This window comes from Furipterus horrens, unplaced genomic scaffold (genome assembly GCF_987537825.1).
Source record: "Furipterus horrens unplaced genomic scaffold, mFurHor1.1.pri manual_scaffold_5, whole genome shotgun sequence".
Taxonomy (NCBI): domain Eukaryota; kingdom Metazoa; phylum Chordata; class Mammalia; order Chiroptera; family Furipteridae; genus Furipterus; species Furipterus horrens.
This window is the reverse complement of record NW_028327175.1, coordinates 163,398,239-163,420,366: the sequence shown is the minus strand read 5'-3', so window position 1 is coordinate 163,420,366 and position 22,128 is coordinate 163,398,239. Positions and strand designations below refer to the sequence as shown.

The 22,128-nt window shown below is 40.8% G+C and overlaps 1 protein-coding gene across 1 annotated transcript in view; it reads left to right on the top strand.

Moving 5' to 3' along the window:
- The first annotated feature begins 4,027 nt into the window (after positions 1–4,027).
- Positions 4,028–22,128, top strand: part of USP54 (ubiquitin specific peptidase 54) — a 132,465-nt gene continuing 114,364 nt past the window's right edge. The window contains exon 1 of the mRNA XM_090278215.1: positions 4,028–4,088. The gene's annotated coding sequence lies outside the window, so the exon portion shown is untranslated. The remainder of the gene's footprint in view (positions 4,089–22,128) is intronic.

Sequence of the window (22,128 nt, the reverse complement as noted above, 5' to 3'; positions counted from 1 at the left end):
GCTCCTACCTGTCCTTACATATCAGCTCAAATTCACAATCGTACCAACACTTCAGATTTTCCTGCTACCCCTACATGGATCATGGATTTTCAATTTAACCAATACAGCCAAACATTTCTTCACAAAATCCTCCATAATGTTTAATACCAGTCAATAAAAAATAAAACTCACCCCAGTTACATTGCCATCACCAAAGCAAAATATAGCACTGCTATTTCCCTTCAAGGGACGGGATATCACTTCCTATGTGGTATGCAACCTTACCAAATAATTCCTCCTTACTGGACTGACACCTGCATGATAGTTGCTCTAATACTAGATGCCTCTATACTAAGTCCCCAGCAAAGTCACTTCCAAGGCAATCTCCAACCTTCGCTCTTTCCTCAAGACCTCCCTCTTGTCCTGCCCCCAACACAAACGAGACTGGCAGTAGTGTGAGTTTAGTGGACATGCGTACAGCAACCTTATCCTTGAACAACTGGGAATAGGGCACTCCATATATAAAGGCTTCTTCTGGTTTGTAGGAATACCCCAATTACAAAAATCGGTACTAAATCTCGGTTTATCCCTTCAAAAAACTTAAAACATCATTCTCTAAGCTGTAAAAAACAGCAAAAATCTCTAAAAAGCCTAGTAGACGTAGTTCTCCAAAACATGGGGACCCTAGACATCCTCACAGCTGAAGCAGGGGAAGTCTGTGCCATACTAAATGAAACTTGCTGTTTTTACATTAACAATACAGGCATAATAAAAGAAAATTTACAAGTACTTCAAAAACACTTTGACATTATTGCTCAAGCTAGGTAATGGAGAATACTGGTTTGGAACCTTCCTCTCATACTTCTCCTCTCCCTTCAAAGTGATCCTAGTGCCTCTCATGACCCCACTGCTTCCCCTCCTATTATTCCTCACCCTTAGCCCTTGCTTCCTCAAACTTCTAATTAACTTAATTCAAAAAAAAAAAACAAAAAACGGTCCAATCCATGACAGCCTCTACCGTCCATAATATAATCTTATGAAGATCTTTCAGATATCAACCTGATATCAAGAGACGACCCCTGAGCCGGCAGTCAACCCCCTCCCATCGCCCTAACTCAGCAGGAAGTCATGATAGAAGAGAGATTCGATGACCCCTCTCCCAATCGGTCTCTGCCACCCCAAAAAACACACCCCACCCCTCACCTCCTTTTATTAAAACAAAAAGGCTAGAATGACAGCCTTAGTTCCCATGCCCTACCCCCGCCCCCCTCAGCTGCCTGGGAGATAGCAGGGTGCGTCAAACGGAGCTGTGTTTGGCCTTGATCAGCCTGTCGTACTTGCAGCTGTGAGATAACCAAATGGCCACTAAACTCAATAGTTCCTTTTTTCTTCCGCCTATAAAGCAACCCTCTCCTCCCCTAGGAGTTCAGAGTTGGAGCCACCCGAGGCAGGGCTCCCTCCCTCCCTGCTTGCTGATTCCCCCAATAAACTTTTTTCCTGCTCACCGTGTCTTAATGGCCTTCTGAGCGACTCTGTTGTTACACATAAATTGATGTTTCTCTCCCTCTCTTTCTCTCTCCTTTCCCCTCTCTCTGAAAATAAATAAGTAAAATCTTTAAAAAAAAAAATTAAAAATACAGACTCAAGAATCAACGGCTTATTAAGCTCTTGAGGTGATTCCTATGTGTTGGAAAATTTTGAGAAACACTACAGTAGATCATATCTCAGAATTGCCCCACTGAACAGGGAGGGGACTGAAGTTTTTAGCCTCCAAATTTCATCTCTTACTGGTTGCAGATTACTACCAGGAATGTTAACTGGGAAATTCCAGACAAAGGCATTTGAAGTAGGAATCTGTACAGGATTTGTCTACCAAAGCTGTAGTGAACTCCAAGGTGGACTGAACAAATATGACTAGGCCAGGATCTGGATAAGGATCAGAGCTTTCATCACATTTTCATGTTTAAAAGTCTGTGAGCCCTCCCCAAAAGTTAAAGACAGTATTCCTTTAACAAATATTTATTGAATGCTTCTGTATGCCAGGTACTAGGTCAGACTCCAGAGGTACAAAGACAAATAACAATTTATGTGACAAAGAGATTTCACAGTCAACCATAAAATAATTATTAAATACCTACTCTTAAAGTTGGGAATAAAAACAAAATTCAGGGTCTGCTAGTCAACAGCTCTGAAAACCTAGAAACTTAATTTTTGCAAGCTCAGAATGTGTGAAATCTTAAATATAACAAAAATGTCATGATACAAGCTTACTAATTTACAGGGAGCCCAGGTTGGTTGTGAAATTATTTCCTTAGAAGAAAAGTTTACTTGCAAGTCAAATTTTTATCAGAAGTCGCAACGGTGGTTTAATGCATTAAAGCACACATTTGTAGAGGATCTATCCAGAAATCCAGTCAAATCCTCAAGCTTTGCTATCCATTTGCCTGGATATTATTCTGTTAAAATACCCTTTCTTCACAAATGTTCAATACATCTGGATACCACAGTTCACAGAAGCCACATGTTGGCAAAGGAGCTGTCTATACTGCTTATACATATTTTCTGTATTGCCGTCACTGTGTTTTAAAACTTGGGCACTCAGGAGAGCTCCCTTTCAGACAGGAGCTGGTGCTCTGCAGGGGGTCCTAGTCTCCACTACTACCTAGTGTTTTTGCTACTTGCCTAGACTCTGCAGCCATTTGAGTTAGCAGCTTCAAGGTTTCGTTTTGTTTTGTTTTTTTCATAAACCACAAGCCCATAATACCGTGTCCCTAAAATTACCCAGATAGCTTATTCCTTAGTAAAGCGTCTAGAGCTTTGCTGTTTAATACTGTTGTCACTAACCACATTATGGCCATTGAGCTCTTAAAATGTGCCTGGTCTTAACTGAGATGCTTTGTAAATATAAACACTGGATTTTGAAAAGTTAGTATGGAAAAAAGAATGTCAATTACCTCATTAATAAGATTATTGATTACATGCTGAAATATTTTGAATATATCGGGTTAAAAATAACTAAATTAGTTTCATATTTCTTGCTTGTTACAAATGTCGCTACTAGAAAATTTAAATCTCATAATGTGGCTTTAATATATATTTATATTATATTGTATTAATATATTATAAATATATTATATTTAAACATATTCCTACTGGTCTAGACTGAGAGCTATTCAGGGACTTTGAGAGAAAAAAATGAATTCTCCACTTATTATTTCTATTCTCTTATTTGTTCCCCTTTGTTCTATTCTTCCTTGTTGACCAAAGTTAAGTGCGCCTTCTGTTCCAGATGCTTCTCAGTCTGCATTTAAAATTGTCTGAGAGCAGAGACAAAGCCCTACAACTAAGTGTTGAATCACTAAGGAAGTGTCCACTGTGCAAAAAGCAACAAGTGCAAAGTTCAAACCACACACCAACGCGGTCCCCTTCCGCAACCAAACACCTGTGTTTGCGTCCCATTAAAAACAAACAACAAAACAAAACCAAACCACCCTTTTGTTTCCTATTTTGGTCGGGCTGATGGGGGTGTGGCCCTCGTGGATAAACATTAAAATTTCTGTGGAACGAAATACCATTTGCAAACCAGTGTAGGGGAGGAAAAGATGAAAACTTCCTGAAGGGAGGTAACGAGGATATGGGAAGGTCTATTTCTGTCTTGTTCGCTGCATCTCTACTCAGCCTACAGAAGGAAAATGCCGGGAAAACGGAACTTCCAAGTCACAGGCGACACTGCTCTAAATCTGAGGCACTTGGGAAAAAAGGGCCACATCCCAGTTAGTCCAGTGTAGGGTTCGCTATACTAACATCCCCCAGCCCAGACCGTCATGTCTACGATAGCTTTCCGACTCTTCCGTTAACTCAAGATTGTTCCTGGCTCTCGCTCACTTCCAGAACTTTACACGCCATCCCTAAGACGCCTTACGGCCGCCATTTTACAATAACTATCGCGAGACATACTTAGCCGCCTAGATCCTGACTCATTTACTTTCTTGAGAGAGGCTCTTCTAGGTTGTTCTCGCCGTAGCTGAAGAAAGTGTCGCGAGAGCTGGTTGCCTTGGCTCCCTGTAGCTATAGCAGCCGCGGCGGTTAAGGATGCGGCGGCAGGAGCTGTGAGTGCGACACTCTCAGGGGGGCGGGGCTGGAGGTAATGGGGTGCAGGGGGTAGCGCCTGGGTGTTGGTGGGGAAGGTCGGGTCACGGGAGGAATGGGCTCTAGTGTGACGTTTTGGAAAGGACCCGGGTTCAGTGGTTACGGGGACAGGGCGCCTGTCTGCACTAGGGCACGCGGGGAAGGCTGGATCTGCTGGGAGGTCCAGGGGGAGGGACCGGGGTATAGGGTTTAAGGATCAAGGACCAGAGACAGCGTGGCAGCTTGAGTGTGGTGGGAGTAGTAGGGTTACGGGATCTCAGCACTTGATAAAGGGACCGGACTATATTCAGGAATAAGTGAAAAGAAATGGGGGTACAGCTTGGAGGAGGGCGTGTTGAATGGGAGCACAGAGGTTGGGCCCAGTTTGCTTTGCACTGGTGGGGTTGGTGTGTGTGTGTTTGTTGGACCTTCGCAGGTCCCGGGAGCCCGCCTGAGGCTGGTCCCAGACCTGAACTGCGCCAAGGACGTGGGTCCTAAATGGCTTGGCGGGAATGGTGGCGTCCCGAACGTTCACCATCACCCGCCCCTTCCATAGAAATCCCCCACGGACTCTGAGATGTGAAAGGAGGTTCCTGGTGAGCTAGTATTAGTCGGTGGAGAGACTGTGAATGGGGTAATGAATGATTGCTGCTCTGAAATAAAGTGTGGGCTGGGAGCCTGAGAGAAATTTTTGAGGGAAAAAAAAACAAAACAACCCTCACGTTCTTCCTCTAGAGCGCATTGAAGTTGGAAGAAGGGGGTGTGTGCTGAGATCACATTTCTTCCCAGATTCATTGAAGTGTAGAATTCCTTTACGGTGTATTTATTAAATTATGCAGTTAAAATCCGTGAAAGAATGTGCATTACGACACTTAAACCTTCCACGAATATAATTTAAAAACTAAGAAAAGTGTTTTTACTGCTGCAACAGCAGGCTGAACACTAGGGATAGTTTTAGTACTTCCATATAAAACCCAGTGTTCCCTAAGTGTGCCTATGGAATAGGTTTTAAGGGACCGCATGTTTTGAATATCGTCAGTCTGAAGTAAAAGGAGCCTCTTAGGAGTTAAAATAATTGAGAGGGCAGAATATTAGTCTCTGAGTCTCAAGGACTGTTTTCTGGAGAGAGATTTGCACTACTTTTCTTGTTAACGCTTATTTCTAGTGCAAACAATGAAATGCAATGAAACCATAAAAATGATTTCAATCTACAGATACAGCTTACTGATAATTTTGCTCACTATCTTTTGAAGGTATGCACTTGCAAGGGATAACCTCTTGATTACATAACTGGATTTTTCCATGTTGAAGTTCAAAAATTCATTAATTAGAATAATGACTTAAATTCTAGAGCTAGCCTTTTTGTGTTAGTCGTTGAACTTATTTATTTGATATGTGTTAGACTAAAACTTAATTTGTAACATTAGTAGCTAAACTTTAAAAGTGCTTTTCTGAGGCAAAAGAAAGCTTCTGTGGTTGGTTCCAAGATTCCTGCATGAATCCGTTAACAAGCTTTACTGAGTTCTTATGTGTAGTGTATTGTGTGTAAGGCATTGCAGCCGGGGAAAAAGATTAATTCATTTATCCATTCCACAGACATTTATTGAAACTTATTTAGTGTCCGATTACTAAGCCTTCAGCCTACAAATACAAGTAAGCCTTGGCTCTCTGCCTTGAAATTGCTCAGAGCCTAGGAAGGGAGAGTGATAGAGAAACAAATAATTACAGTGTAATAAAGCACAATATATGAACACAGACTCAGGTGCTGGCCCTGAGGAGTTTACATAGTAGCTGAGAAGGCTAAAAAGAAATAAAGAATTTAAAACATTACAAAATATTAAGCAGATTCTACACTGTATGCTGCATCAGTAAAACATTACATTTATCCGAACAGATGAAAGAATGGAAGTTTGAGAAAATTCACAGGTCAGTTCATAATTTAATAGTCTTTTTAGGCACTCTTTTAAAATAAATATCACTAAAAAAATTTTTTTTTTTCAGAGCGGGAGGGGAAGGGAGGGAGAAAGAGAGGGAGAGAAACATTCCCCAGTCCGGGGACCTGGCCTGCAACCCCAGGCATGTGCCCTGAATGGGAATCAAACCATCGACCTTTTGATTTGCAGGCCGGTGCTCAATCCACTGATCCACACCAGTCAGGGCTAAACATTCTTAAATCAGTAATAATAATAGGCATAATAGCTAATATTGGGTGATTATTAATATGCCAGGCACATTATCTCATTTTATCTTCACAGCACTGCTCTTCAGCTGGTACTAATACTTCAATTTTAAAGATAAGAAAACTAAAGATAAAAAAATTAAGGAAGTTGCCCAAGATCACAGAGCCAATAAATGGCAGATTAGGGATTAGAGTTAGAAATATATGTGATTGGAAAACCTAAGCAAGATTTCTTTTTTTTGCAGAGTGGGAGCCTTGAGATGGGGGAGGGAGGGCAGAGATTGAAGGTGGAATTGACCAGAAGACCAGATTTCAATCTGTGTCTTTATTCATAGATTTTCCTCTCAAGTTTTTACGCTATATATAGGGAATGAATTTAAGTATTAGCATGACGCTAAATATGAAATTTGAATTGAGTAAATTACCATATTCATGTTGTATATAATTGTATAGGGAGCAATGGTTGGGAAAATGATTATAACAAGCAATTGTTATATTTGTAAGCTTCCAGAAAATGATCATTTTAACTGTGGAAAGGATATACGCATATATACTGCAAATGTTATTACAACAGACTTTAGAGGAGTATAAGTATCGGCAGCCGTCCGTCTTGAGAGACGATGGTGTAGCTTCTTTTTTTTTCTTTTTTTTAAAGTATATTTTATTGATTATGTTGTTACAGTAGTTCCAATTTTTTCCCCTTTACTCCCCTCCACCCAGTATCTCCCTCCCCCAGCATCCCCCCCCAAGTCCATACCCATGGTTCGTAAAAAATAACTATCCCTCCCTCTCAGATATTAAGACCCTTTGTAATCTTGTAAAGGACAATGGGCGAAGGTCTCAAGCTCCTCTAGCTGCTTCAAGCTGGACATGGTCGTCGTCCTACCTACCCTTGGGTCCAGAAATCCCTAATAATAGTGGGGGTTTGGAGGGGAGGGGGTGTATCTTCTTAAGAGTCTTATCTGCACCACTCCGACTTGGGAGTGACACGGTATCTGTCTCCTCCCGTGTTAAATCGACATCTTTCGATGACGCTGGAGTGTCCTCTCCAGTGAAGCTGAAGCTACAGAGCCTGGGCAGGGTGATATGGAGGGTCTGCTGTTGCCCATGCAGCAGACCCCCCCTCTCTTCGCAGCTGAAGGGTCCAAGGGAAAGACAGAGTCAATACAGCTTGGCTTCAGGGGCGCCGCAGGAGTTGCCGGTGTTGACTACAACGTCAAACCGCCTTAGGGACTCCGGCTCCGGATTTTCTGTCGGGGTTTACTCCCTTAGCCTTTCCCCTGAAGAGGTATGCCGCAAGGCAGCGGAGGTTTTTTGGAGTCAGAGTTTTCCTTCTCTGATGTGCCCTGACTGGAAGATCGAACCAGCGACACTTAGCTCGCAGGCCGACGCTCAATCCACTGAGCCAAACCAGCCAGGACTTTAGAGGAGTAAGCCATTTTTATACTGTAGATTTTTAAATTATATTTTATTGATTATGCTATTACAGTTGTCCCAATTTTTCCCTCTTTGCTCCCCTCCACCCAGCACCCTGACTCCCTCAGGCAATCCCCACACTATTGTTCATGTTCATGGGTCACGAGTAAAGTTCTCTGGCTACTCCCTTTCCTATGCTGTACTTTACATCCCCATGCCTATTTTGTAACTACCTATTTGTGCTTCTTAATCCCTTCACCTCTTCACCCATTTTCCTACACTCACTTTCCATCTGGCAAACATCAAAACACTCTCTATCCATGATTCTGTGTCTGTTTTTCTTGTTTTCTTATTTTGTTTTTTAGATTCAATTGTTGACAGGTATGTATATGTTGCCATTTTGTTGTTCATAGTTTTGATCTTTTCTTAAATAAGACTCTTTAACATTTCATATAATAATGGTTTGTTGATTATGAACTCCTTTAGTTTTTTCTTGTCTGGGAAACTTTTAACTGCCCTTTGATTCTAAATGATGTCTTTGCTGGGTAGAGCAATCTTGGCAGTAGGTCTCTGCTTTTCATGACTAAATATTTCTTGCCAGGCCCTTCTTACTTGCAAAGTTCTTTTGAGAGAACAATGATAGTCTTATGGGAACTCTCCTGTTCATAACTAATGGCTTTTCTCTTGCTGCTTTTAAGATTCTCTCTTTATTTTTAACCCTGGGCATTTTAATTATAATGTGTCTTGGAGTGGGCCTCTTGCATCCATCTTGTTTGAGACTCTGTGCTTCCTGGACTTTCATGTCTATTTCCTTCACCAGATTAGGGAAGTTTTCTTTCATTCTTTTTTCAAATAGATTTCCAATTTCTTCCTCTTCCTCTTCTCCTTTTGGCACCCCTATGATGTGAATGTTGGAACGTTTGAAGCTGTCCCAGAGGTTGCTTACACTATTGTCATTGTCAGGGCAGGCTTGCTCTGAGAAATCAACCAGAGACCACTGTGGGATCAGGCAGTGGGTTTATTGAGGGAAAAAGGGGGGAGAGGGAAAGGGAGGGGCAGCTCCCTGACCAACTTAAGGGGCCCATAGGAGCAAGGGAAATGGGGACTCCCGGTCCTCCTTGTGGGCCTGTAGGAGTCCCACCCATACTTTTGCAGGCACTTTTTTTAATACTTGTCAACCACACATTTTGGTGAGGGTGAGTTTGCTTATCAACGTATTCAGTAGGTCATTTACATCTTATTGCCCCCCCCCCCAGGTTAGTTAACATATCGGGCTAGGTCCGTTACTATTTCTCCTGGGAACGGTTTCAGTTCATCAGCATATCTTTTGGGAACTGCTAAGTCCATCAGCATATCCTTTGGGAATGGCTAAGTCCAGGGCCAGGTTGATTAGCATATACCAAAAGTCCAGGTGTGCATTCTAGCTGCTTCCATGTTCTGACAGGTTCTTTAAGAGGAACTGCTTGGGATTCTAGTAGTTTCTTCCACTGACTCAATGCCTGCTGGTTTTTGCAGCCAGAAGTTATGGGGACTTATCTTCCTGGCACTGGAACCCTGGGCTGGGGGGCCTGGTGTAGGGCTAGGACTCCTCACTCCTGAGATATCCCTCCTGAATTTTTATCCACCACATGTGGCTGTGGGACTAGCCCTTTCTGCATCTCTGCCCCTCCTACCAGTCTGGATGGATGTGGTTTCTTTAATTCTATAGTTGTCAGACTTCTGTTCAACTCAGTTTCTCAGATTCTGAGTAATGGTTGTTCAATAATTTAGTTGTAATTTTTATGTGGTTGTGTGAGGAGGCGAGCCGTGTTTACCTATGCCACCATCTTGACAGGGAGTCAAATAGTATTATCTACTGCTCAAAATTGATATTGCTGTAAAACTCCAGTACATTGTGCAAATATTTGATTAAAAGAAGACATGCTATAACTTAAAGGGTCTGAATTCATATGTTTACTGCTGAATCAGTAACACACATTTAGTCGTGTTAGGGGGTAGGACAACCAAGAGCCTAGTGTGGAGGCAAAAAAAAAAAAAATATATATATATATATATATTACTTTCCTTCCACCTTTTAAGTTCTTCTTGCGTGGCTTATCAAATCAACAGAGACAGGTTAACAGAAGAAAATAAAATTTTAGTACCTGCACATGGGGAATTAACATGGAAATTCCAAAGACAGTGAGGCAAAATTGGGTATATATGACATTTTGGACAAAATCAGAAAGAGAGGGAATGGGATCTTAAATTTCAAAAGTGAGAATGGGCCATTTACAGGTAATTGAGTAAGAGCAGAATGGTACAAGGCAGGTCAGTTTGGGACATGGGATGTGTGTGCATGGGGTAGTATCTAGCTAAAAGCCCAACCTGAAGCCCTCCTATTTACCATACTTAATTAAAATTAGGCTAAGGCAAACATCCTAAGATTTCTTTCCTGAAGCATGTTTTTGTATCTGAATTTCTTAGGCAGTAAAGTGGGTAGGATCAAAGATTATTTCTGAGTCTTTTGTTTCTTAATAACCAGCTTAAAATCAATATCCCAAAAGGCAAAACTTTTGATCCCCTTCACTAGAATTAGGACCAACTAGAAGCATGTTAGAAATGCAGAATTAGAACCTGCATTTTTAACAAGATCCCCAAGTGTTTTACATATACCTTAAAGTCTGAGAAGCAGTGACCTAATGTGCAGTATTTAAAGGAATGTGATAACTTCAAATTCAGAAGTCCAATTTAGCAGTCCTGACAAAGCAGCTGTAGTTGAGATGATAGGAGCTATAGAAAATTAGGTAGGTTGTCACATTGTAGTTTATTCACTGTAGCAACTTCTCAACAAGCAGAGGGATAAAAGGAACATCTAGGAGAGAGGGCTGGCAAAATCCTGTTTGGGTGTCTGGCTACCAGCCAGGGGGTTTGGCATCTGCAGCAACGACTTTAGACTGCAGGCATCTAGACTGGCTGTGCTGTTGAATACGGAGGCCACTAGCCACATGTGGCTGTTACAATGAAATAAAAGTAAAAATTCAGTCCCTCAGTCGTACTAGCTACATTTCAAGTGCATAATAGTCACTTGTGATTGCTATATTGGACAGCTCAGATACTGAACATTTCCATCCGTGCAGAAAGTTCTGAGAGGAACAGGCAGAGATACCAAGGTAAGATGTCTGCCTTAAAGGCTGTGTCAGAATGGCTAAGTATAGAAGGTAGGGAAAATTCATGAGTTGCTGGTCATACACCTAACTCCCTACCCAATTCCAGACCTTTTTCATTGCTGATAGCTGCTAAGTTCTTTGTCCTGTTTAGGTCTGGATGTGCCTGCAAGTGAAAGCCGTCAACTGAAAGGTAAGGAAAGGCAAGAGTTGATAAGGAAAATGTTCTGGGAATGTGAGTTTAAAGGGATTTTCCAGACATAAAAGAGCATTGGAAAAAGTAGGAATGGTTGGGTTTGGAGTTGGGAAAATAATACAAAGTGCTAAAAGGAGTATTTAGCTGTTAGAAAAACAATATTGCTTCCGGAAGAAATATTTAAATGAATTCTAATGTCCAAGTTAATGTAGAGCCAGTCACCAACTTTATCACATCATCGCTAAAGTTTTTAAGTTGGTCTATCAAAATATGTCCATATTTTTAATATTTAATGAGAATTAGTTGAAAAGTAGAATTTATTTTGAGCTTCATTTTTCAGTCTTTCCCCCCAGAGTACATCTATAAAAAGGTCATCCAAATTCTATTTATTTTTTTTGAGGAGGGGGACAGTGCCATATAGGAAATTTATGAGTTTTTCTCCTTGTCCATCATTTCCCTCTCTCCCCCTCCCTCTCTTTTTCCTCTCTCTATTGATGATTTATATCAGATTCATACACAAATATTTATATAAATGAGTATGTACAAAAATTTTTAATTTTCTGTTATTCTTTAAGAGTTTTTCTTATTTCTTTCAGTTTGGCTATATAAATGTTCTTTATAGACAAGTGTCTTTTAAGAAAAAGCTGTTATATTCATTACTTAAGAAAAAGCTATTACATTAATTGCTTAGTTTTTTGCAGATAGGAAGTATACAGCCTTGTCGCTGTTGGTATGTAACAGAAGTACCTTTCTGAAATACATGTTTCAGTATTTTAGCAGTTTCTGTTAACAATACTTTCCTGTGCCATATTGAAAGCAAGAAACAGATGTTCTACAAAGCACATTTTTCAAATAGCATTTGAGTTTTTAAATTAAAACAGAAGCTGAGGATAAGACTATTATTGGACTCATGCAAAATATTTTTGTTAGTCTTATTTTGACCTGTGTGTAGGTTCATTTTTTCCCAAGATGTAAACAGTAGGTTTTCAGTATAAAGTTCGTAGAAAGTTAGTGACTTATCTGCAATTCCCAGAAGAAAAAAAATGTTATTTTCTCCTGAAAAGAAATTTCTGAATAAATAAATGTTAGCTAATGCAGTAGTTTCGTAGTCAGGTTTGTAGAAAAATTCATTCAGTGTAAAAAAAGAACTTTCCCCTTGTGTTTCATTGTCCCAATTCTGATGTAGGTTCAGTTCTTTGTTCTCTGTGAAGATCCATTTCTTCTGATGGTGCATCCAGTTTTGGATGTTGACCCTAGTCAAAGCTGTATGATGCCAAAAGAAACTACGTTACTTGATCCTCTTTTGCCATTTCTTTTAGCCTCTTATTTATCTTAACTTATGTTCATTTAAGACCAGAAAGGCATTTGTGAACAATTGAGAATTTCAGCATGTGTTCTTCCAGTTCTGGGGAACTCCAGAGAGAGGCAGTATCATTTTAGTCTTGGGGTTTCCTCTTCCTGGGGCCCACCTGGTCTAAGAAAACTTACAGTTATTTCACAGAATTAAAATAAGAAATTTTGTGATTACAAAGGTAAGTTTTAGATACCTCAGAGTTTTAAGAGTATTTACTGGTACTGAAAATACATCTTTCTATTACTTGTGCTTTATCAATCAACCAATGTTTAAATTACAATTTTCTGCTAGCAAGTTATTTTGAGGAGGAAATCTGTATGAATCAATCTCTGGCCATAATTTTAATTGGGCAAAGTGCAGACGTCTGAATTTGAGTTGTGTTTTTCTATTTTTCCTCTAAAAGGTCATGAAAAGAAATAATAACTTTCTCTTTAAATTCAGTTTGAAGTTTTTATTTCACAGTGATTTTCATCCTTTTTATTTATTCTTTCAGTAGAGTTACTAAGCATATGTTTTTAAAATAAGTTTTATTGAGATATAATTCATATACCATACAATTCACCCTTTCAAACTGTACAATTAAAAAGTTTTTAGTATACTTACAGAGTTGTACAACTGTCTCTACATTAAATTTTATTACATTTTTATCTCCCCACAAAGAAATCATATATCCATTAGCAGTCACTCCATTCCACCCTGAGCCCTTGGCAAACACTTTTTTATTTCTGACTAAAGATTTACTTATTCTGGACATTTCATATACACCGAATCATAAAACAGCAATATGTGGCCTTCTGTGACTGCCTTCTTTCACTTCTTATAATACTTTCAAGGTTCATTCATGTTGTAGATATGGCCGAAAAAAGTCTATATTCCATTTTATGAATATGACACATTTTATTTATCCATTCATCAGTTGATAGACATTTGGGTTGTTTCCACCTTTTGGCTATTATAGATAAGGCAAATGAGATACTTAGCCCACAAAATAAGAATACTAAGGGTTGTTCAAATACAGAATTTAAATGGGCACTTACTCTCAGGGTTGTGCAAGTGAAGGGTCACTTGACTGTCCCTGAGAGTGAGTGCTACCTTACATTTTGCACCTGGGAGCTTTAACTGTCCCACCATAGTCCTGGTTGTGTGCTGGCTCTGATAATACTCTCCTTCATTTTACTGAACACCAGCCACTTTTGGAAACTGATTAAAAAGTACGTTTTGTTCTTTGTTGCTTTCCTGTCCAGAAATCTGCATTGTGCCCACCCCAGCCCTGCCTTAGTTCATATCCATGAGTTGTGCGTGTAAGTCCTTTACTTCTCCCTTTCCTATACTGTTCTTAACATCCCCTTGTCTATTTTGTTCCTAACAGTTACGCTTATTAATCTCTGCACTATTTCCTCCATTCTCCCCTTCCTCCTCCCAGCTGATAACCCTCAAAATGATCCCCATACCTATGATTCTATTCCTGTTCTGGTTGTTCGCTCAGTTTTTTTTTAGACTGAGTTGTTGATATTACTTTGTTGTCATTTTAATGTTCAGAGTTTTGAGCTTCTTCTTTTTCTTAAATAAGTCCCTTTAACATTTCACATAATAAGGACTTGGTGATGATGAACTCCTTTAACTTTGCCTTGTCTGTAAAGCACTTTATCTGCCCTTCCATTCTAAATGATAGCTTTGCTGGATAGAGTAATCTAGGTTGTAGGTCCTTGCTTTTCATCACTTTGAATACTGCTTGCCAGCTCCTTCTTGCCTGCAAAGTTTCTTGAGAGATATCAGCTGATAGTCTTATAGGCGCTCCTTTGTAGGTAACTCTGTTTTTTTCTTGCCTCTTTTAAGATTCTCTTTATCTTCAACCTTTGGTATTTTAATTATGATGTGTCTTGGTGTGGTCCTCTTTGGGTCCAACTTGTTTGGGATTCTCTGTTTTCTGGACTTGTATGTCTATTTCCTTTGCCAAATTAGGGAAGTTTTCTTTCATTATTTTTTCAAATATATTTTCAAATTCTTGCTTTTCCTCTTCTCTTTCTGGCACCCCTATGATTTGGATGTTGGCATGTTTAAAGTTGTCTGATAGGTTCCTAAGCCTCTCCACATTTTAAAAAAAATTCTTGTTTATTCATTCTGTTTTGGTTGAATGTTTATTTCTTCCTTTTGTTCCAAGTCGTTGATTTGAATTCCGCTTCCTTCCCTTCACTGTTGGTTCCCTCTATATTTTTCTTTTTTTTTTCTTTTTTTTTTTTTAGTCTCCTACTAAATGGAACTTTTAAAAAATACACCTTCCCATCGCCACATTACAGTGATAAGTTAATGTTCACAGTGATGACTTTGAAGGCCTCTCAGACTCTGAGCAACCTTCATGAGTAATTAAGAGAATGAAATCATTTTCAACAGGATTTCAGGCTTGGTGCATGTTGCGTTAAAATACTTCTGATAGATGGTCGCAGTTGATTGTCTATCCCCAGTCATGCAAGTAAAGAGGATTTACTGTGTTTCAATGGTCCTGCCATGGTAAGTTATTTAATATGCATGGGAGCATACTGAAGCAAAATCTGAGGTGTGGTCCAAATCCGCAGCCAACTCCAGCACAGGCGTACAGGATACCGTGCGTGTTGCCACCACAGGGAGGTGTTGCATGGCTGGAACCACTCAGAACCCATCCTTTTTCTTCCATTCTAACATGCTTGACGAATGTGACACAAGATTGATGTCAAAAAGTGATCGTACTGCAGGTGCCACCTCATATCCTTTTGAAGCTTGAAGCTTGTGTCTCTCCCTTGCCACTCCTGTATTCACAGAGCAAAACCCTATTTGGAGACAACTCAAAAATCACAGAAATTTATAGAGGAAAATAATCAGGTCCGATACCTCTGTTTAGCAGTTGGAAAACTAAGATCCCCACAGGTGATGTGACTCGCCCAAAGCTATATACCAAGTTATAATAGTTACAGAGCCCCGGTGATAATCCATAGCTCCCAATTCCAAGCTGCATCAAAGCTCAGTAACTTCTTTTTTTTTTTTTATATATTTTACTGATCATACTATTACAGTTGTCCCAATTTTCCCCCCTGTACCCTCCTCCACCTGGTACCCCAATTCCCTCCAGCAATCGTCCCCCCTTAATTTATGTTCATGCATGTAAGTTCTTTGGCTTCACCCTTTCCTATAATATTCTTAAATCCCTGTCTATTTTGTACCTACCAATTTGTACTTCTTCTTTTTTTTTTAAGTATATTTTATTGATTATATTGTTACAATAGTTCCAATTTTTTCCCCTTTGCTCCCCTCTGCCCAGCACCCCCCTTCCCCGACAATCCCCTCCCTAAGTCCATGCCCATGGCTCACCTTTTCATATATTCTTCTTCTTTTTTTAAAAAATAATTAATTAATTAGTTAAATATTTTAACAATAAAAAATAACAATCCCTCCCTCTCAGACTTAAGACCCTTTACAATCTTATAAAGGACAATGGACGAAGGTCTCGAGCTCCTCTAGCTACTTCAAGCTGGACATGGTCGTCGTCCTACCTACCCTTGGGTCAAGAAATCCCTAATAAGAGTGGGGATGTGGAGGGGAGGGTGGCCTTCCTACAAGGGGAAGGATCGTGCAGACTCCAGGTTGGTTGGCTGTCTCTGGACAACGGCATGCTTGGTTTAGCAGGCTGGCATCCTTGTTGTATTCTGGGGGCAACAGGGTTAAAGGACATCATTCAATCCATAACCACTAGATGACAAAAGACAGGTATTAATTTTTCAATGTCCCACATTAGGGAAAAGAAGGGCTTCTTTGGAGGAAGGTATGCCAGGTACATCTCACCTGTCCAAAACCCTTTTGCCCATTATACTTAGTTTGAACTGAGGGAAATATTTTAGGTATCCCCCCTCTCAGGCCTCTGGGCTCTTTCTGTCCAAGCCATTAGGATAGAAAAGAGAAACCAGTTTTCAAGTGAAGCCCACAGACCACCCCGTTCTTCACCAACCCAGCCACTTAGTTCAGCCAAACCAGTGAGTCTCAGGAGGCAGCAATGCAGACAGGATTAAGTGAGGTCTATACGTACAGACAATCACTCAGGTAATGAGATCGTAGGCTTATGCCCTTTGAAAACAGAAAACACATGTTAATTTATGTAACATAACCCACACACAAGTTTATAGATCTGTAGGACTGTCTTATAGGAAAGACATCCAGTTGCAAGGCATCTGACATTCTTCTTGCCTGTAAATTAAACATCTTTGATAATGCCACAGACATAGTTTAACTTTCAAATGAAAACAAATTTTAAATGAAAAGAAACTTTAAAGACAGTTAGCTGCACTACTTTATAGTTTACCACTGGGCATTGTGATCTTCCTTGAATCTTGATTTTTCTCCCTAAGATTACCCTCCTTGTCATTAAAGGGACTGCATTAAGTCCATTTTTAATTTATCCTGTTCATTTGCATAAACACAACAAGAGCAGCAAATGATCACTTATGATCTTTAGTTCTGCTTTGTTGGAACTTACGCAAGGAACATTTAGGGTGACCTTCAGTCTGCCCTTCAGAGCACAGAAGCAGATCCACATACCTGGCATTCAGCCTTGCCTGTAAACACCTGTCTTTTCCAGGTCCTCCTGGTTTTCCATTGTGCCTTAAGGTCCCTTCTAGCCATCTTTCAGGAAAACAACCTTCGCTCCTTCCCTGGAAAGATTGCTATGGACCGCTCATCCATCCAAGGTACCAGGCCTTTTATCTCGTGGACTTTTATTACCTTTGAAAGCCAGTCCCAGTTGCTCAGGGCTTTTTGGTAACAACCAAAGCCCAAGCATGTCTCCTTTAGGCATGACATTCCAGTCAAAGTCTTAGTCAAAAAAATCATTATTAACAACTGGTCTTATTAGTTTTATGCAAAGAAACTTAGGTCATTACTTACTTCTTTAGAATGCCAAATTCTGGAGGGATCAGATAGGGAGAAAATATATACAGTGTGAAGGAAAAACCTTGTCCTTCTAATATTCACTGAACTTGCATTTCTATTCTTTATATTTTTATTTTTTCCCCCCACTAAAAATTTTTCTGTTTGTTTGTTTTTCCATTACAGTTGTCTCACTTTTTTCCCCCTCTTGCTTCTCTGCACCCTGTCCCTCCCTTCTCCCACATTCAGTCCCCACCCAGTTGTCCATGTCCATGGGTCATTTATACATGCTCTTTGACTAGACCCTTCCCCTTCTTACCACTTCTCTCCCTCCCATCTCCCCCTTTGTTACTGTTAGTTTATTCCTCGTTTACATACCTCTGGTTCAATTTTGCTCATTTGTTTGTGTTGTTCATTAGTTTCCTGTAACAGGTGATAGCATAAGGTAATTTTCTTTTGTTGCCTGGCTTATTTTGCTAAGCATAATTCTCTCTAGTTCCAGTCATGTTGTTGCAAATGGTAGAAGTTCCTTCTTTCTTTCAGTACTTATTCATTGTCATTTTCCCCCTTTGTACTCGTGTTCCTCTCTGTCTCTCTCTATTTCTTCATCTTCTTAAAGCAGACCCTTTAGCATCTCTTGCAATACTGGTTTGGTGGAGATGTATTCTTTTAACCTTCTTTTGTCTTGGAAACTCCTTATTTCACCTTCCATTTTGAATGAGAGCCTTGCTGAGTAGAGTATTCTTGGTTGTAGGCCTTTGTTTTTCATTACTTGGAATATATTTTGCCATTCCCTTCTGGCTTGTAGTGTTTCTGCTGAGAAATCTGATGATAGCCTTATTGGAGCTCCCTTGTATGTTATTAGTTGTTTCTCTCTTGCTGCTTTTAGGATTCTCTCTTTGTCTTTGAATGTTGCCATTTTAATTATGATGTGTCTTGAAGTGGGCCTGTTGGGGTTCATCTTCATTGGGACCCTCTGTGCTTCCTGGACTTGCATGATTCTTTCTCTCTTCATGTTAGGGAAGTTTTCTGTCATTAGTTTTTCAAAGAGGCTTTCTATCCCTTGCTCTTCTTCTTCTCCTTCTGGAATTCCTATGATATGGATATTATTACGTTTCATGTTGTCCTGCAGCTGTCTTAGAGCCTCTTCAGTCTTGTTCAGCCTTTTTTCATTTTGTTGCACTGTCTGTGAGTTTTTGTCTACGTTGTCCTTCAGCTCGCTGATCCGATTTTCTGCTTCCTCTAGCCTGTTTTTAATTCCTTCTACTGTGTTCTTCAATTCAGAGATTGTATTCTTCATTTCCTCCTGGCTCTTATTGATAGCTTCCATGTCCTTTTTGATGCTGGTATAATTCTCAGTAAGTTCCTTATAGTTCTTCTGGAGTTCACTGTAGTTTTTCTGGAGTTCTTTGTAGTTTCCGCTGAGCTCATTGAGCTTCTCCATAATCCGTGCTTTCAATTCCATATCTGATAGTTGGCTCCCCTCTATTTCATTTAGCACTCTTTCTGGGGACTCTACCTTTCCTTTCGATGGGGGGTTGTTTCTCGGTCTCCCCATTTTTGTGACTCCTATTGTTTGTTGGTGCTTCTTAGAATGATCTGCACTTCCTGGATCTGCCCCTGGTGGTGTCAGATCCTGTACCAGTCTGGGCCTAGGCAGCCTGTTGGAGACTTCCAGGGATCTACTGCCTTTGTCTGGCTTCTTAGTTGTTAATCTATTCAATCTGTGATTAGCCGTCAGGCTTAAGGACTGTGGGTGTGGCAGCTTAATTCCTGTAGGCAGGGCCTCTGCTTCCCCTCAGGCTGATGCCACTTGGCCGGGAATGGTCTGCCTGCAGTGCGGGGATGAGTCAGCACTGGGACCCAGCCGGCCGCTTCCCCAGCTCTCCCCTCAAAGCCACCACACCAAACTCTCCCCAAGCATCTCCAGTCCTCTCTGCCTTTCCTCCGCTTGAGCCCAGGGTAAGTGGGGGCCAAAATATTTTTGTATGTGATCCGCTTAAGAGCTCTTTTTCTCCAGCTGTTTCCCTCCGGCTAGCAAGAAACCCTGTGGCTTTTCGCTTTTCTCAGCTGGATACTATTTTACTTTCCACTCTGTTGCTGTAGGCTGGGAAATTCAGCTGGGGGTTTAGACCCTGCCCTTCTCAGGGGGAATCCCCGGCTGCTGAGCTGTTTCTCAGTCCCTTCAGCTGCCACCCGTGTGAGCCCAGCCAGCCCTTCCGCGTCTCCGCACTCCCTACCAGTCACGTTGTGATGTAGCGGCCTTTTCTGTCTCTCCGTGGTTATAAGACTTCTCTCCAGCTGGTGTTTGGTTGGTTATTCCAGATGATTTCTCCAAAATTACGTTGTAAATCCAGACTAGTTCTGGGAGGAAGTTAGTGTAGCTTCCACTTACTCCTCCGCTATCTTGTTTCTCCCCTATATTTTTCTTTATTTTACTTTGTGTAATCTTCATTTCGTCCTTTATTTTTTTGCTGTAGTCTGTGAGTTCTCTGAACATTGTTATCACCAGGTGTTTTGAACTCTGAGTCTGATAGATTGGCTATCTACATTTTCTTTAGTTCTTTTTATGGGGTTTTGTTCTGTTCTTTCATTTGGGCCATATTTCTTGGCCTCCTCAATTTGGCAGCCTCCCTGTATTTGTTTCTGTGTATTAGGTAGAGTTGCTTTTACTCCCTGTCTTAGTAGCATGGCCTCTGTAGCAAAGGCACCTGTGAATTGTGTGGGGTGGAGCCTTAGGTAACTTCCTGGGCATGGCTACCTGCTTCACTGCTTTGTGGCTCTGTTTGTGGTGGGGGGTTCGGAGAGGGGACAGTGCTGCTTCCTGGCTTCTGGTGATTTGCCTGTCACTCGCCCCATTTCCAGTCACATTACCCACTTCCTGGATGCAATTGGTGGCCTTCCCGTTGCTTATCTGGGGATTGTATATGTTCTGAGACCATGCGGGGCCCTTTACATGGCAAAAGTCCTGCAGTTTCTTCTGCCACCACATGGAGGCCTTTTAAGCAGTGGAAATCTGGCAGTTTCTTCTGCTGCCCCACCCCCATTGGTTTTTACAGCCAGAGGTAATGGGGATTTTCATTCCTGGTGCTGGAACCCTGGGCTGTGCAGTCTGGCCTGAAGCTGGCATTGCCCAATCCCAGGGTATCCCTCCTGATTTTTATCCACCAAACGTGAATGTGGGACCATCTATTCCAACTCTGCTACTGCCGCTGCTTGTCCGAGCCACACCACCTCTCTGTCTCCGTGACTCTGTCCCTCCTACCTTTCTTTAAATGCTTGGTTGTCAGACTTCCATATAGCTCGGTTTTCTGATGGATCTGGTTGTTATTTGTTTTTGAGATCTGGTTGTAATTCTTTCTATGGTTTCATGAGGAGGTGAAGCGTATCTACCTATGCCTCCATCTTGACCAGAAGTCCTGTTTTTTTCTTTAAAGTATATTTTATTGATTATGTTGTTACAGTTGTCCCAATTAATTTCCCTTTGTTCCTCTGTCCAGTATCTCCCTTCCTTTCAACAATTCCACCCCACTTAGTTCATGTCCATGGGTCGTGCATATAAGTTCTTTGCTTCACACATTCCTATATTATTCTTAACTTCCCCCTGTCTATTTTGTACCAGCCGATTATGCTTCTTAATCCCTGCACCATTTCCCCATTCCTACCCCTCCCCCCTCTCATCTGATAACCCTCCAAATGATCCCCATACCTAAGATTCTGTTCCTATTCTGGTTTGCTTAGTTGGATTTTGTTTTTATTTTTTAGATTTAGTTGTTGATAGTTGTGAGTTTGTTGTCATTTTAATGTTCATAATTTTGATCTTCTTTTTCTTAAGTAAGTCCCTTTGACATTTCATATAATAATGGCTTGGTGATGATGAACTCCTTTAGCTTTACCTTGTCTGGAAAGCACTTCATCTGCCCTTCCACTCTAAATGATAGCTTTGCTGGATAGAGTAATCTTGGTTGTAGGTCCTTGCTTTTCATCACATTGAATACTTCTTGCCAGTCCCTTCTTGCCTGCTTATAGTCTTATAGGCACCCCTTTGTAGGTAATTTTCTTCTTTTCTCTTGTTGCTTTAAAGATTCTTTATCTTTAACCTTTGGCATTTTAATTATGTGTCTTGGTATAGTCCTCTTTGGGTCTAGTTTGTTTGGGACTCTGTGCTTCCTGGACTTGTGTGTCTATTTCCTTTGCCAAATTTGGGAAGTTTTCCTTCATTATTTTTTCACATAAGATTTCAATTTCTTGCTCTTCCTCTTCTCCTTCTGGCACCCCTATGATATGGATGTTGGTATGTTTGAAGTTGTCCCAGAGGTTCCTAAGCCTCTCCTCATTTTTTTCAGTTCTTGTTTCTTCTTTCTGTACTGTTTGACTGTTTTTTTCTTTTTTATGTTCCAAATCATTGATTTGAACCCTGGTTTCCTTACGTTCAGCATTGGTTTTGTGTGGATTTCCCTTTGTTTCATTTGGCATAGGCTTCACTTCTTCCCTTATGTGTTTGCCGTACTTAAGTATATCTGTCAAGCCTCTGAGCATCTTTATCATCAGTGTTTTAAACTCTGTGTCTGTTAGGTTGGCGATCTCCTTGTTGCTCAGTTCTCTCACCAGAACCTTGATCTGTTCCCTCTTTTGGGCCATACTTCTCTGTCTCCTCATCTTGACAGGCTCCTGTGTCTGTTTACCTCTGTGTCTTAGGTAGAGCCATTGCACTTGTTACATTATAAGGAACGTAGCCTTAGTTATACATCAGTATGGACAACCTATTTCACCACGTTGTGGTGCTGTATGTGGGGGAGGGGTCTGAGAGGGAACAATGCTGCTTGCTCAGCACGCGTCC